The sequence below is a fragment of the Octopus sinensis genome, linkage group LG17 (assembly GCF_006345805.1).
Source record: "Octopus sinensis linkage group LG17, ASM634580v1, whole genome shotgun sequence".
Classification (NCBI taxonomy): domain Eukaryota; kingdom Metazoa; phylum Mollusca; class Cephalopoda; order Octopoda; family Octopodidae; genus Octopus; species Octopus sinensis.
Genome location: NC_043013.1, coordinates 44,976,050 through 44,993,940, shown reverse-complemented (window position 1 = coordinate 44,993,940; position 17,891 = coordinate 44,976,050).

Below are 17,891 nucleotides of genomic sequence, written 5' to 3'. Positions count from 1 at the left end.
TGATATTTATAACGAGTATTCGCCACCCTATATATATGTATATATATATATATATATATATATATGTATGTATATGTATACTAATATAGGATGAAGTTTTTTTACAGAAAAAAATTTCGTCAAAAAATGTGGCAGCATATTGAAATACCTTTAAAGGTTAAAATTATAAACAACTTATAAACAAGAGCAAAAGAAAATTATTTCTATGCCAATATGCTGATAACAGACTTTTAAATCATCAATTTCCACTGGGTATAATAATATGTGGAAATTGACGATTTAAAAGTCTGTTATCAGCATATTGGCATAGAAATAATTTTCTTTTGCCCTTGTTTATAAGTATGTATATGTATATATATGTTGTTATATTTCAGGATGCTCCTTCTTTTTTGTTTTTGCCAAATAAACACATGCCCTATATATTTGTTCTTCACTCGTATATTACTGTTCTTATTTTATCTTATTTTGTCCATTGTCCAGAAGTCTTTCGTCACACATCTGTGACCTCTTTGGGGTTGCTGAAGAGACCGCAGATATGTGACGAAAGATTTCTGGACAATGGACAAAATAAAATAAAATAATAACCGTGATAAATTAGTGGGGATCAAATATAGAGTGCATGTGTTTATTTGGCTAAAACAAAAAACAAAAAATTACCATCCTGAAATATAACAATATCTGTTTCAATACAGTTTCACATCCGGAATCTTGCAACTCATATTCATAAACGTATATATATATATATATATATATATAGGGAGAGTTTAAGAAAAAAACAAAAGACGAAGACAGGTGGTGTACAAAACAAACAGATTAGTATAACGCTCAGGAATAGAAAATGTCTTTTACGTTTCGAGCCTATGCTCTTCTACAGAAAGGGACACAGAAAAAAAATATATACATATATATAAATGGTACTGTGTGGAATGGGACTGTTATCTCATTGATTGTATTGGGTTGTGTTGTCCGGAAAGTTCGTGCCGATTTTTAAAGGACAGAAAAAGATCAATAAATACTTGCCATTACATTTTTAATCAACCAAATATGAACCATTTCGTTGCACAATGCGTCTCCATCTTTCCTTTAACTTGAAAACACCCTCTTCCCAGAATTGAGGTGGTTTCATGGCAAAGAATTCATCAAGGTATCTTTTTACGTCATCCAAGGAATTGAAATTTTTACTATTAAGACTATTCTGCAGAGACCTGAATAAGTGGAAATCCGAAGGAGCAATATCTGGTGAATATGGAGGGTGGGGTAACACATTCCAACCGAGCTGCAGCAATTTTTGTCTGGTTCCCAAAGCATCAAGTGCTGAAAATGAACTTTCTTATCTTCCATTTTAAAGGGTTACAGAATTAACACAGGTTATATGAACATAAACCTTCTTCCACGAAAAGATAGCTGAAACTGTGATCTAAATGGAGGTGTAGTCAAATCCTATTTTATGGACTCAACCTTGTTCTAAAATAAGTCGAAAGGTAAGCTACTGTAAATTAGCACAAACTTTCCAGACAACCCAATATTTGTTAAATATATTCAAGAGACAGGATTTATTGTGATTGTACTTTTTTATGTGTAGTACTACATGTTTTAGTGGGTGCTATGTGTGGATTATTTACATTTAAATAACTATATTTGAAGAAGAAAAATTATAAAAACTTGATTTTGTTCTCTCTGAAAGAGAATTGATTTTGAATTGAAAAAAAAAGAATATAAATTAAAAAAAAATAATTCTAAACTTGCAAAAACCAAATCATGAATCTGTTATGTTTTAGCTTTTAAGTGTTTCAGTCATCTGACTCTGGCCATGCTGGGGCATCACCTTGAAGAGGTTTAGGTGAATGAATCAACCCTGGTACTTACTTTTCACTTTTTTAAGCCTGGTGCTTATTCTATTGGTCTCTCTTTTGCTGAACCCCCAAGCTAAGGGAACGTAATCACACCAACACTGGTTATCAAGCAGTGATGAGAGTTAAACACAGACACAAAGAAACACACACATATATATATGTATATACAACAGGCTTTTTTCAGTTTCCGTCTACCAAATCCACTCACAAGGCTTTGGTTAGACCAAGGCTATAAGGTTCCATTATGATCTGTGTTCACATCCTGCTGTTGTTGTCCATTTATGCGTGCCTTTCCTTCATTGGACACTAAACTCTGTTTGCGAAGACTTATTGAGGCAAGTGAAGTCGAAATCAAATTCAATGACTGGCACCCGTGCTAGTGGAACGCTAAGAGAACCATACGAGTGAGATCGGGGCCAGAGCAACAAGCTGGCCTCCGAGCCAATGGCATGTTAAAAATACCATTCGAGCGTGATTGTTACCTGTGTCGCCTACTAACACTTGTGCTGGTGGCACATGAAAAAACATCTGAGCAAAGTCGTTGCCAGTGCCACTGGACTGGCTACTGTGCAAGTGGCACATAAAAAGCACCATTTGAGCGTGGCTGTTGCCAGTACCGCCTGACTGGCCCTTGTGCCGGCGGTATGAAAAGCACCCACTACACTCTTGAAGTAGTTGGTGTTACGAAGGGCATCCAGCTGTAGAAACTCTATCAGATCAGATTGGAACCTGGTGCAGCCATCTGGTTCACCAGACCTCAGACAAATCGTCCAACCCATGCTAGCATGGAAAGCGGACGTTAAACAGTGATGATGATGAATGATGATGATTTCACCAATTTCATTAAAAATTGTATGAGTTGTTGTTTAATCCTAGGTCTGTCCTGATTAAACAAATCAATGACAAAAACATTCCATTTGTGACAACTTCAGGTTTTCTCCAAAGTGGCCCAGGTTCAATTCCCAGCATGGGAATGTGATATTACTTTAGCTTAGTGGACCGGTAGAGTCTTTAGTTTTGGACAAAATACCTTGTGGTATTTGTTCTGGTTTATTACTGAATTCCAAATCCCATTGATATCAGCTTCACCTTTTATCCTTTTGGGATCAATAAAACAAAGTGTCAGTCAGGTACTGGAGGTAATTTCATTGGCTGTCACCTTCATCACCATCATCATCATCATCGCTTAACGTCCGTTTTCCATACTAGCATGAGTTGGACGGTCCGACCGGGGTCTGGGAAGCCTGGAGGCTTCACCAGGCTCCAGTCTGATCTGGCAGTGTTTCTACAGCTGGATGCCCTTCCTAATGCCAACCACTCCGTGAGTGTAGTGGGTGCTTTTTACATGCCACCAGCATAGGGGCCAGAGGAGGCTGGCAACGTCCATGATCAGTTAGTGCTTTTTACGTACCACCAGCATGGACGCCAGTCACGGCAGCGCTGGCATCATCCATGTTCGGATGGGGATTTTTACATGCCACCAGCATGGGGATCACAACTCCAATTTCCATTTGATTTTTATTCCTGTCACAAATTTCTGGGTTTGTGCCTATGTTAGAAATGTTTATTAATATTATGGCAAGTGGTGAAGTAACAAATTGGCAGACTCGTTAGCATACCAGGCAAAATTCTTAGCAGTATTTCATCTGTCTTTATGTTCTGAATTCAAATTCCATCATGGTCAATTTTTGCTGTTCATCCTTTCGGGGTCAATGAAATAAGTACCAGTTGAGCAATGGGGGTCGATGTAATTGACTAAATCCCAAGCTGAAATCGCTGACCTTCTGCCAAGATTTGAAATCAATATTACGACAAGTGTGCTGGTAGAATCATTAGCATGCTTAGTATCATTTTGTCAATCTTTATGTTCTGAGTTCAAATTCCACCAAAGTTAGCTTTGCTATTTATTCTTTCAGGGTCAATAAAATAAGTACCAGCTGAGTACTGGGGTCAATGTAATCCATTAACCCCTCCCCTGAAATTGCTGGCCTTTTACCCAAACTTGAAAGCAATACTATGGCACAAAAAAGTGGCATTTATTCCAATTATTTACATTTTGAGTTCAAATTCCTCTGAGGCTGGCTGTTTCTTTCATCCTTTCAGGGTCAATAAAATAAATACAAGTCAGCTACTGGGATTAGTATAATCAACTTGCCCCCTCTACTCTAATCTACAGGCCTTGTGCCAAAATTAGAAAGAGTAATACTGTTGTTGTTATGCAGAAAGGGATGAACCTGCTCTGCATACTCTCTTTCAGTATTTAAGTATTGCTGAATTGTGGAGTTATGTTGAAAAGCTGTTGCCATGTATATTGTTCCATCAGCCGAACCCATCATGAGGATTGCTCTACCACCTTGGTTTAGCCAGGAAAAGACGGTAGTTTTCCTTTCTCTGCAAGGTGAGTTTGGAAAAGGAGTTGCTGCTCTCAAATTTGCTGTAAGGTGTGTAACAGTGGTAAGTATGGCCCCCTAATAAATTCATCTTTATGCTGACGGCCACAGCTGGGTGAGAGCAATTGCCCTTTTCAGAATGAGAAATCCAAAATCTGAGAGGTTCCCTGGTTGACTCCTGATAGCTGTTCTCTTATTAGAACATTTCATGTTGAATTCAGTTATATAGGAACTAGCACAAATTGTGGATTTGTATAATGGACACACACCCAGACATTTTGCCGTTTATATATAGAGAGATTTCAAACCTGACCCTTTATTTGGTTCATGTCAGGGTACACTATTAGGTTGGAACCTAGCCATAATAATAATAATAAAATTGTGGTGGACCCATAACAAAGTAGTATGTCTTGGCAAACCAAATCTGTTGGCTACTTTTAATTTTGTATTAAAAGCAATTACTTTGTCTATGTTATTGAAACTCTTGGGTGAAACATAAATTTTACAACCTTTGATGTCCATCATACTCCTTTACTCCTTTGTTTGTTTCAGTCATTTGACTATGGCCATGCTGGAGCACCGTCTTTGGTCAAGCAAATCGACCCCAGGTCTTATTCTTTGTAAGCCTAGTACTTATTCTATCAGTCTCTTTTGCCAAGCCGCTACATTATGGGGACATAAACACACCAGCAGAGGTTGTCAAGCAATGTTAGGGGGACAAACGCAAACACATACACACACACACATACATACATACATACATATATATATATATATATATATATGCATATATACAACGGGCTTCTTTCAATTTCCGTCTACCAAATCCGCTCACAAGGCTTTGGTCGGCCCAAGGCTATAGTAGAAGACACTTGCCGAAGGTACCACGCAGTGGGACTGAATCCGGAACCATGCGGTTCGTATGCAAGCTACTTACCACAACTTACTCCTCATTTTTACATTCTCTTTTCTTGTTCGTATGAGTTGGATGGGTCTTGATAACCTCACTAACTGTTATAGTTTATTGTCATCCATCACATAGAATATTAGAGAAAATTGCAATTTTTTGACATATTTTTATGTTAGGTTGTCCTAACATAAAAATATATCATAAATCATTTTGCAATGTGAACAAGAATCATTTTATCATGCCATGGATATTAGAGAAGCTTTCTATATTAGGACTAAACACTGCCCCTTCTACTATGTATCAATTTTTATTCAAAATTACGACCCATCAATGTAGATTTCTTCATGGTCCACATCTCTTTCATTTATTCCTTCCTTTGTTCTTCTAAAACAATCTCAGAAATCCTTCCGGACGGTTAGATTATAAGATGTTTTGTGTTCTGGTTTAGCATTTCATTGGTGTTTGTTTTGGCAATGTTTAAACTAACTTATTGGCCCACTCAAACATGTGGACATATTTTACAGAAAGTAGGGTAAAGGACATTTGGTTGCTTTGTAGAACAGATTAGGTGATTACGTAGAAGGTTCTTCAGTGTAACTGTAAGTTCAGTTGATTGTAATGAAATAGACACATTACCAGCACTTGAAAACACTTCATGTACACACATATATACATATAAATACTACATACATAGTGAACATAGAGAAATATGACAGACAAAATGTAAACACGAAATATTTTCATTGTAATATAAGCAATAATAGTTCTTTGTTCTGTTCTATCTGCTTTGCTTGATTTTCTATTGAGTTACATAACCCATAAGAGGACTACTGAAGATTGTCTTTGTCTCTAGACCAGAAGTGGGGAACCTGTGGCCTTCTGAAAAAAGTACAAAATCTAAAGGAAAATCATTATATTGGAATATATTTTTCTTCATTTCATTTTATCTAAAGCCTACTTCTTTTAACTATCTGCAAATTTTAGAGTTGGTTGCTGACAGATTTTTCTGCTTTTTGAGGATTTTATCCTATACTAGCAGTATCGCCTGGCATTGCTCGGGTTTGTTTCGACCCTTTAGAATTGGAATTTTTGAAAAGGAAAAATTTTGCATTATGTAGCTTGTTATTCTCTTTAAGTGAACCTTTTTCTGGTTGAAATACACTGAAAAATGGTGACACAGCAGTCAAACAATTGTAAAAAATAGGGATTTTCATAGAAAAAAGTACCTTTTTGATGTAAATAATTTTTGGTGTTAACATGGTCCGATTTGAATTTTTTCTTCTATGGAAGGAAGAGCAAGCCTTCTTCTATCATACACTCAATTTTGGTCAACTTGCACCGCAGGGTCTCGGAGGAGATAGTGTTAATTGAAGGCTACCAAACCTGCCATACACAGACAACTTCAGCTTTATATATATATATATATAGATATGCTGTTCAATCTGTACTTATGCATTGAAAAATAATTTTTTAAAAATTACAATGGAGATGCTTATTTCAAAACTCTTCTTTAGATTTTGTGGTAGTTTTTAGAAAGAAATATATATTTTATAAAATAATAGGTTAAGCTGTATAGTTCTTTTTAAATTACAACCTTGTCAGACAGTAGTTAATATGTCTTTCAATACAGAAATATTCTTTACCTCTGGTTTAAACTGTCTGTGTATTAAGATCAAGCCAACATTTATGTATTGCTTAACGAAGGTTAGATGCAGTGAGGAAATGGAGAGATATGCAGGGATATGATGCTCCCTTGCTAATCAACAGTAGGATTGGAGTGGCATAGTCCCCACTTCTCAATCTCATCCTCCCAGACTTTAACATATCCCTAGTTACTAATAGGGGTTTTCTATTATTAGGTTAAGTATAAGACCGTTAACCTTCACACTACCTCCTAAACTGATGGGTTTGATCCACTTTATATGTTCAACACGAATATTTCAGCACCTGCCAGTCCTTCTCCAACAGAAGGTGTTGAACTCAGCTCTGAAAACTAATAAACCACTTGTCAATTTTATATTGTTTCATTTGATCCTACCTTGTTGAAACTATTTACATCTGGATTAAGTTATTCATTTGATCCTACCTAGTAAGTGTTTACATCAAGATTAATGGGGTAGTTGATCCTCCTTTGCTGTAACTATTTAAATCTAGGTTAACCGGGTATTTTTCTGATAGGCATAAAGTAGTGCTGGTGATAAGAAATAAACTGTTAAGCTCCTTTTTAATCGGTGCCACTAACAATTTGACCACTTGTGTTTTGTTAGTGTATAAAATATTTTTACCATAACCACCAGCATCAAAACAAAAAGAACAAAATATTTCACTTCACATCATTTTAAGCTACATGCAAACCTATTTCTTTACTACCCACAAGAGGCTAAACACAGGGGACAAACAAGGACAGACAAACGGATTAAGTCGATTATATTGACCCCAGTGCATAACTGGTACTTAATTTATCAACCCCGAAAGGATAAAAGGCAAAGTCGACCTCAACAGAATTTGAACTCAGAATGTAACGGCAGATGAAATACGGCTACACATTTCGCCCAGCGTGCTAACGTTTCTGCCAGCTCGCCGCTACATGCAAACCACCCACAGAATGAAAGATTACATGGATAGGTAAAAGTACAGCCACAACAGGATCTAGGCCTCACCTTAGAACACTACTACAACAATAAAGAAGCCTCTACATGATCTCTTGATCTGTTAGAAAAAGCAACTAAATTTCCTTCGCACATCTTAAAAGAAAGGACACTTTGGATAAAGTAATTTGAAGTACACTTGCTAAAAAAAAGGAAATACCCATCATTACAGAAGCATCAAATTGCTGGACCAGGTGATGAAAGTCACAGAAAAGGTCATCTCTATCCGCTCAGTCGAAGTTGACTCTTGGTCACTTGGATCAGTGTCCTCCAGTCAGTTCTATCCTGGGCTGCTTCCTTCAGATTGGCCATGTCCATTCCGGTATCACTCCTGGTTCTTGGTCGGCCTCTTCCTCTCTTGTCACTGACCATTCCGAGCATGATGTCCTTCTCCAGGGATTTTCTCCGCATAATATGACCGAAATATGCCAATCTACGCTTGGTGATCCCAGCTTCTAGCGACATTTTCGGCCTTATCTGCTTAAGAACTTCTCCATTGGTGAGCCTTGCTGTCCATGGAATCCGCAAAAGTCTTCTCCAACACCAAAGCTCGAATGCATTAATTCTCTTCTGGTCAGCTTTCTTTAGTGTCCAGGTCTCACATCCATATGCTGCTATTGGGAAGACAATTGCATTTGGTAGCGAGTCTGATGTCTCTACTCTTCCAGACCCTGCTCATGCTGACCATTGCCTCTCTACCTAGTACTATCCGCCATCATAGCTCAATTAATTAGGAAGAGAATTGGTGTAGATGAGATGCAGTTGAGATTTGTGCCAGGCAGGAGCTTGACTGATGCTATATTTCTGGTTAGGCACATAACTGGTACCCATGCCAGTGGCGTGTAAAAAGCATCATTCGAACATTGGGCCTCACAGGAGCAGTGACAAGTGACCGAAACCTTTAGTGATATACTGTGCTTGAGAAGACCTGTCAAACCAAGTGAGACTGTAGTTGTAGCAGATGCCGGTGTTGCGTAACTGGCACCCACTACACTCTTGGAGTGGTTGGCGTTAGGAAGGGCATCCAGCTGTAGAAACTATGCCAAATCAGATTGGAGCCTGGTGCAGCTTACCAGTTTTCAGTCAAACTGGTCCAACCCATGCCAGCATGGAAAACGGACATTAAATAATGATGATGATGATATATATATATATATATAGAGAGAGAGATAAACTTACTTGGAAATGGATGAGTGGTGTTCAATCATATAATAATATAAATAAAATATATATATATGCATGTATATATACATATACGTATATATATATATTACCCATATATGCATATATATATATATATATATATATATATATCATCATCATCATCATCATCGGACGCTAAACGATGATGATGATGATGATGATGATATATATATATATGCATATATGGGTACTGGACGTCACAAAGCGTAAACAACATGAAATACGAAGACAAACTTTGGTATGCAAACACCGAAAGAAACAAATGGAAAACAAGACAAGTAACATAACGAACGACCCTTCATCAGTTGTCAGCTGCCCAATCTACTCCTCATTTCGAGCAATTAACAGCATATATATATATATAATATATATATATATATATATATATATATATATATATATAGGAAAAGGAAAACAAAACCAAGGCAGGATGAGCACCTGAGGCCGTTTAGAAAATTTAATTAAAGGTGAATCAAAAAAGGAGTAGAAGTAAGTAATGTCTTACAGCTGTTTCTGGGATATCCTAAGTAATGGGTCAACACATCCATACACTGGGTATTCCATCATCAAAGACAAGGTGTGTATGCAGGAAAAGTTCCAGGCAGAGAATTTACAGTAGACAGAAGAATAAAGTTCACAGTTCATCTTGTTCCAGAGTGAATTTGGTTGATAGAAACTGAAAGAAGTCTGTTATATATACACACACACACGCATGCACATATATGTATATATCTGTGTTTGTTATTGTGTATGTGTTTGTCCACCTATACTGCTTGACAACTGATGTTGGTTTGTTTACATCCCTAACTTAGCAGTTGAGCAAAAGAGACCACAAGAGACTAATATGTATCAGTCTTCAAAAAAAAAAATAATAATAAGTACTAGGGTTGATTTGTTTGTCTAAACACTTAAAGGTGGTGCTCCAGCATGGACACAGCTAAATGACTTAAACAAGTAAAAGATAGAAGATAACTGGATAATGACTCCAAGTGCTGATTAAGTGTTGAGTTAAAGTATTGAGGCAGTGAGATGGCAGAACCATTTGCTGGACAAAATGCTTAGAAGTATTTCATCTGCCCATTCATTCTAAGTTCAAATTCTGCAGTGATCAAGTTAGACTTTTATCTTTTTGAGTCGATAAAATAAATACCAGCTGAGCACTGGGGTCAGTGCAATTGACTTAGCTACTCCTGGGTATGAGTATATAAAAAAAAAATGAAAGAATATAAAAAACTCTGCCAAGCTATATCAAGTCAGTGTGGGTAGCCTTGGCTCATCAAACCAGTATGGCTTCCACATCAGACCGTGGTTGGTGAAGGAAACCAGGGGCATAGCTAGATTCTAAAGTTAGGGAGAGCAAGCACATAAAATAAAGGTGCCATGATGCATAGCAAACAATCTTGAACTCATTGATTATGCATTTGAATTTTGTATTTAAAATTGAAATGTAAGGAAGATAGAGCGTTAATTGACTTTTATTGCACAAGTGAACAAAAGAGTTAGAAAATGATTGTCGAAAAGGTGCCAGTTTGAAATTATGCTGTGGGAATGGTTACCCTTCTTGCTTCTCTATTAGCTATGCTCTTGGAGAGAGCATGCCGAGGCCTTTGTCTTACAGTGGACTGAACATAGGCAATCCAATCCAAGTGTTGAGTATTAAGTATAGTAGTTTAGACAGAGTATGTGAGTTCAACTACTGAATCATCATCATTTAGTGTCCGTTGCCCATACTAGCATGGGTTGGATGGTTTGACTGGGCTGGTACGCTGGAAGGCTGCACCAGACCCCAGTCTGATTTGGCATGGTTTTCTATGGCTGAATGCCCTTCCTAACGCCAACCACTCTGAGAGTGTAATGGGTGCTTTTACGTGCCACTAGCACAGGTGTCATTTGTGTGACACCAGGGTGCGTTTATGTGCCAACTTGCATGACACTGGTATCGTCCATGACTGTGATTTCACTCAGCTTCATTCATGGGTCATCTCAAGCACGACACAATGCCAAAAGTCTTGGTTATTTCCTCTGTGAGGCCCAACACTTGAAAGGAACTCAGCCACTTTGCCTCTGTCAGGCCCAAAGCTCAAGATGAACTCAGCCACTTTGTCTCTGTGAAGCTCAATGCTTGATAGGAACTCAGACACTTTGCCTCCATGAGGCCCAACGTTCAAAAGACGTTCTTTATGTGCCACCAGCACAGGTGCACTTGGCTTGACAGGTCATCCCAAGCACAGCACATCGCCAATGGTCTTGGTCATATCACCAAAGGTCTCAGTCAAGTAATATTATATTCTAATTCATAAAGACAGTGAGCTAGTAGAATCATTAGTATGTCGGGTAAAATGCTTAGTGGAATTTCGTCCATCTTTATATTCCAAGTTCAAATTTCACAGAGATCAACTTTGCCTCTCATCCTTTTGGAGTTGATGAAATAAAGTACCAGTTAAACCCTGGGGCCGATGTAATCGGTTTACTCCTCCCCCCAAATTGCTGGTCTTGTGCCAAAATTTGAAACCAATATATAGTCCACATCAAGTGAAATTAGCAAGCTTATATATCACTAGTTGGGGAATAACTAATTAGAGAATATTCTTAGTACAGGTAATATAACGAGAACAGGTTATCTCTGTGAAATTTCAACCTGAACCCTTTAATAAAGCAGTGATCTTGAGATTCCAAGCTTAACTAAATATGACAAGCACATGAAGAAAGCCAGAGGGTACAGAGTGTCTGAAATGTCGTGACCAAGGTGAAACCATTAGTCCAAATATCTGCCTGTGTACAATAATGAAAATTCTTCATTTCAAAAGTTCAGACAAAAACTGATGAGAGTTAGCTGTGTCTGGCTGATCTCACAGCACTACTGCCCAGCCTTTGTGAATTTTGGCCGTTTACGTAGCACTATATAAATATCAATTGTTATCGCCATATTAATATGGCATTCTTATAGATATAAGAATAAACATGAATAATGATATTTATATAATAGAAATATTAAAATTACTAAGTCTCTATAAATTTCAACCAGAACCCTTTAATAAAGCAGTGATCTTGAGATTCCAAGCTTAACTAAATAAAACAGGCGCATGAAGAAAGCCAGAGGGTACAAGAGTGTCTGAAATGTTGTGACCAAGGTGACGAGGTGGCTTTCTTCATGTGCCTGTCATATTTAGTTAAGCTTGGAATCTCAAGATCACTGCTTTATTAAAGGGTTCAGGTTGAAATTTATAGAGACTTAGTAATTTTAATATTTCTATTATATAAATATCATTATTCATGTATAGTAAAAGATTTGTGTTGCCCAATATTCACTGTTCAAAACTCGCTGAGTCTAGTTCCGGCTTTCATTTTGGCGGTCGATTCAACTGACAACCGCATTTGTGGTTTCTGTGGCAATACAAGAAGCTATTATTTATTTACAACAGTTGAATTTGACTTCCTATAAAGCGATGCTATTGTTGACTGACGTAAGTTCAGCGTAGCGTTATAAAGGCTGATCGTTAATAAAAAGTCGGTGTTATGGTACGGTGACAGACTAGAACCACTTGAAATCTGGAGCGTGGGTGCGTTTTGTCATATATAATAGTTTAATGCCCTGCCTAACCTCACAACGAATGCGAGATTAGAGCATTGTGAAATTTAATTAGAGACAATATGGTGACCATTGAAGTAAGGTGCATAACTCTGCTTGCTGCATTTTGCCTAACTGTCGGAATCAGTTTTCACTCCTATTTCATAATCAAATATTTAGACTCTAGACAGGTATTCAGTGACGCCCCCGCCAAAATACACAATTGGGATGACAAGGAATTCCTCCACTTACGCAAATTTTAATCCAGCTGTGTCAAAATTTTGTTCAGAGACATTAAAATCAATACCTTTCAATATCCTCAACAAAATTTAAACTACAAACTTGTTTATACAATTCAGTTGTTAAAACTACTTTCAATCCCATTGAAGTCAGTTAAAATTATTTATGAATCTAAACCTATTCAAGCTTTGCGTGGATAAATTTCTCTATAAAAGTCTAGCCTTAACCACTTGTAACTTGTTCAAATTCAAATGTCTAAAAGCACTGAACATTTAAGTTTAACGAAGTTCTCGAGTTTGGATGAGTTCGTGTATCTTGGAGAGAAATAGAAAGAAGGTAAGGTTCTGGAACTTATTAATCCTCTTAGAGAAAAGATGATTTTTCGATACACTGAAAAATTACTTTCTCTTTAAGGTGAAAGAGCCAGTGCCTCTCTCCAATTCAAGATCGATATATTGTAGAAAAAGTTCTCAGAGCCTTGGGAGAATGCACACATTTGGTGCTCCGACTTCAATTAACATACATTATAACAGATTATGAGAAATTTGGGGCATGGAGATGGTTGCTCCCTTCGTCTCTCTCCTTGCTACCGTCTCTGCCTCTGCTCCCAACTGAAAAATATCTTGTGCTTCAGACCCCACATCAAACACTATATTTATCTGAACTCACAAGCTTCAATATTTATTTTATTATATTATTTTTTTTCAAATCTGTTAATTATTAATATTCGGTAGCCAGGTTATATTACAAACTTGCATGTGGCCCGTGCTGCATCCAATAGAAAGTTATCAGACGTTATTTGAGGCTAAGGTAAACTTCCGTCACACTCAAACATCAACCCAGTTTCAATTCCCGTTTGAGGCCATTTAATTTGATTTATGTCCTTAAAGTTCTACAGAGATGAGGTGGGGGTATTAACTTCAGGGTTTATTTTTTTTTTACCCGATAAAATCTAGAGGCTTGTGCCTCGTGAAGGATATTTATGTATATTGATATAACATTTCATAACGTTTTCATTACCACCATCTATCCCAACTCCCCCATTTAGCCGTTTCAGATGCTCACACACAGACGTGTGCTCACAAACACACAGACAGGCGCGCGCCGCATATACACAACACACATACACACAGCACGCGTGCATGCCGACATACACACACACAAAAGCACACACACGCACACGTACACACACACAAGCACACACACACAAGCACCCATACAAAACAAAGAACGAAAGAATAAATTGAAATTAAAAAGAGAAAAATTATGTATATATATATATAAAAGTTCATATAAAGGGGCTGTTGTAGCAGCCCCTTTCCTCTTCATGACTCCGTCTCCCGTCAGCAAGGTTTTGGTTCAAGCGATATGTGTCTGAGCTGTAATTGTATGCGTGTGTGTACGCGTGTCTGTGAGGAGGAGGAGGTCATTGTTTTTCCCCCTTACCTCCTGCAGTCAGCTGGAATACATCTGAGCTACAAAGACAAATTTAACAATGGCCACTGAAAAAAAAGGGCCAAGTGAGGTTAAAAACTGATATCCAAATTTAATCGCTTAGGATTCGGAGAGCCTGATGAAAAATTTGCGATGTCAAGCGTCAGCATACAGTGTGTATACATACATACATACACACACACACACACACACATATATATATATATATATATATATATATTATATATATATAAGGATAAGATCGTTAATTTAAAAATAAAATAACGATTTTATCAAGTGGTCAGCATGGAAAAAATAAGGAAAAGATCCTAACCTTCAAAGGTAATAATTATTAAAATTATAAATTAGGGTATCTACGAGATACCACCATGCTGAAAATAGCAGCCATGATCTGACTTTATATATATATGTATATATATATATATATATTATATATATATATATATATATATATATATAAGGATAAGATCGTTAATTTAAAAATAAAATAACGATTTTATCAAGTGGTCAGCATGGAAAAAATAAGGAAAAGATCCTAACCTTCAAAGGTAATAATTATTAAAATTATAAATTAGGGTATCTACGAGATACCACCATGCTGAAAATAGCAGCCATGATCTGACTTTATATATATATGTATATATATATATATATATATATATATACAGAGAGAGAGAGAGAGAGAGAGAGAGAGAGAGATGAGAGATAGATAGATAGATAGATAGTTAAAGAAACACACGCACACATTCGTTTTGTGTTAGCTGTTCGAAGAAAGAGTACTGAATACCATGCTAGAGATTAATAATTATTTTATTTTGGTCTAGTCACTCTCTTGCTACTCTGAGTTTCACCTGTGAGTGCATTGGATCTTTTAGGCGAGTTGTATTTGAACAATGAACGCTCTATAAAATGTCAGACCAGAATTATTGCTGAAATATTAATACATATGCAAATTTAATAATATCCATGCAAAAAAAATATATATAATTGTGATTAGCTCTTGTAGAGAAAGTTGAACAATCGCCTGGTGGCAACTGAGACCCCCAGACCATGATTAGAAGGGGAGATAATCTCAAAACTTAAGATTTCTCCAAAACTGATAAGCTATGAAGGAAAAGACGATCTAATAATTTAGAGACAAAGATACTTGTCTCCCTTCCCAGTTAGGAAGTTGGTTCCATTTGCCAGTCAGTAATTCTTCTCTCTTCTCTGGAAGTAGAGGTGATCTCAATAAATCAAGAATTTATCTTGTACAATATTTGATATATTCTTATTTGACTTTATACATCTATGGGTCGAAACAGTTGTAGTGATTAATAAATATTCTTGTATCTTCTATCTTCTGTCTCTGTCATTCAAATACCCAATGAACACTGTGAAAATGAACGTGCTTTACCGGTAAGCTACCAGGTGTATACCATACAATTCATCATCTAATAATAATAATAATAAAAGGCGGCGAGCTGGCAGGAACGTAAGCGCGCCAGGCGAAATGCTTAGCGGTATTTCGTCTGCTGCTATGTTCTGAGTTCAAATTCCACCAAGGTCGACTTTGCCTTTCATCCTTTCGGGGTCGATTAAATAAGTACTAGTTATGCACTGGGGTCGATATAATTGACTTAATCCGTTTGTCTGTCTTGTTTGTCCTCTCTCTATTTAGCCCCTTGTGGGTAGTAAATAAATAAATAAATAATAATAAGGATAATAATAATAATAATAATAATAATAATAACCTGGGACACCAATGCCTTCATGCAGTACCATCCCTTGATGCTGTACCAGGCACTGGCTCTCATGGCTTCTGATCTTCACTGATTGGCAGTGCTATCATGTACATTGTTTTGTCTTGGCATAAAAGATGGGCTACAACAAATATTCTGCTCAGTAGCAAAGATTTACTTGTCAGTTGCTGGACATTAACCAGTTGCCCGTGTCCCTTGGTGGCTGACGATATGAGCATCTCTGATTACATACAGAAGTAGTGGGGGAGGATCATAGCCATGTGTTGAGAGGAATTCTTTGGGGTTTGAATAATTCACCTCTGGGCGCATGGGTGTTTTATTAAAAATCCTTAAATAACCTCAACCTCTTTTAGTCACTGTTTACAACACAATTAAGAAATGTTGGGACTATTTTTTGACATGCTGCTCTCCACATAGCACAATATGTCAGTTGTTGTTGTTGTTTGTTCCTTGTCGAGCCATGCCTGGTTCATAGGGCTGGTTTCCTTGGTGTAAAGGTTCCCCACCTGGACAGGACGCCGGTCCATTGCTGGTGAGCTGCATGATGTAGGAGAAAAGAGAGAGAGAAAGTTGTGGCGAAAGAGTCAGCAGAAGTTCACCATTACCTTCTGCCGGAGCTGCATGGAGCTTAGGTGTTTCACTCATAAACACACACATCGCCCGGTCTGAGATTCGAACCCACAATCACTCGACCACTAGGCCATATGCCTCCACACAATATGTCAGTAGTGATGGTAAATTAAGGCTCATGTTCTTGTCATCCAATATTACTTCCATGACCCAGCCAATGGATCAAGGTATAATTGTAACCAACTAAGATGTCTGGATCAAGGTCTTGTAGTGATGGATGTGGACAATCTTAGCGAAGTTCTTTGAGGACAAAGAATATGTGGTAACATCCAACTACCACAATCTTAAGTTTGCAATATTCAATCTAGCAGCTTCATGAAAAGCAACAAAATCTTCTAATCTCACTAATAATTAGAAAAACAAAAAAACAAAATAAAAACATTCCTTCATATATAGTCACAGGAGTGGTTGTGTGGTAAGTAGCTTGCTTACCAACCACATGGTTCTGGGTTCAGTCCCACTGCGTGGCACCTTGGGCAAGTGTCTTCTACTATAGTCTCGGGCCGACCAAAGCCTTGTGAGTGGATTTGGTAGATGGAAACTGAAAGAAGCCCATCGTATATATGTATATATATATGTATGTGCGTGTGTGTCGGTGTTTGTCCCCTTTGCTTGACAACCAATGCTGGTGTGTTTATGTCCCCGTCACTTAGCGGTTCGGCAAAAGAGACCGATAGAATAAGTACTGGGCTTACAATGAATAAGTCCCGGGGTCGAGTTGCTCGATTAAAGGCGGTGCTCCAGCATGGCTGCAGTCAAATGACTGAAACAAGTAAAAGAGAGTATTGTAGAGGTAGAATATGATTATGTAGGATTCAAGGCAAGTGATATCTTGCTGGAAAAGAGATACATGGCTACATCAATAAGGAAGAAAGAAAGGGTGGTGGAAATGAAGTGTGAGGGCATATCCTCAAGGTACAAGAAGGTGGATGAAGGGAGAGAGTAGAGGTTCATGAGAATGTGTAAGGAGAGTGACAAACAGTAGAGATGAGAATGAATAATGAACAATGACAGAAGCATGGTTAATGGTGAATCTCAGTTTGAAGAAATGTAAGGAAAATGGGAGTGGGTTGAGGAGGAGGAGGAGGAGGTAAAACATAAAGGTAGACTGGAAAATAACAGTATAATAAAATGGTAGATAGATGAGAAAGAGATGAAGCGAAGTGTGAAGGCAGTGAGAGAGAGAGAGAAAGAAAGTGATGTGCACAGTTTACAGATATGGAACAGGTTGTGGATGTGGTGGGTTATAATA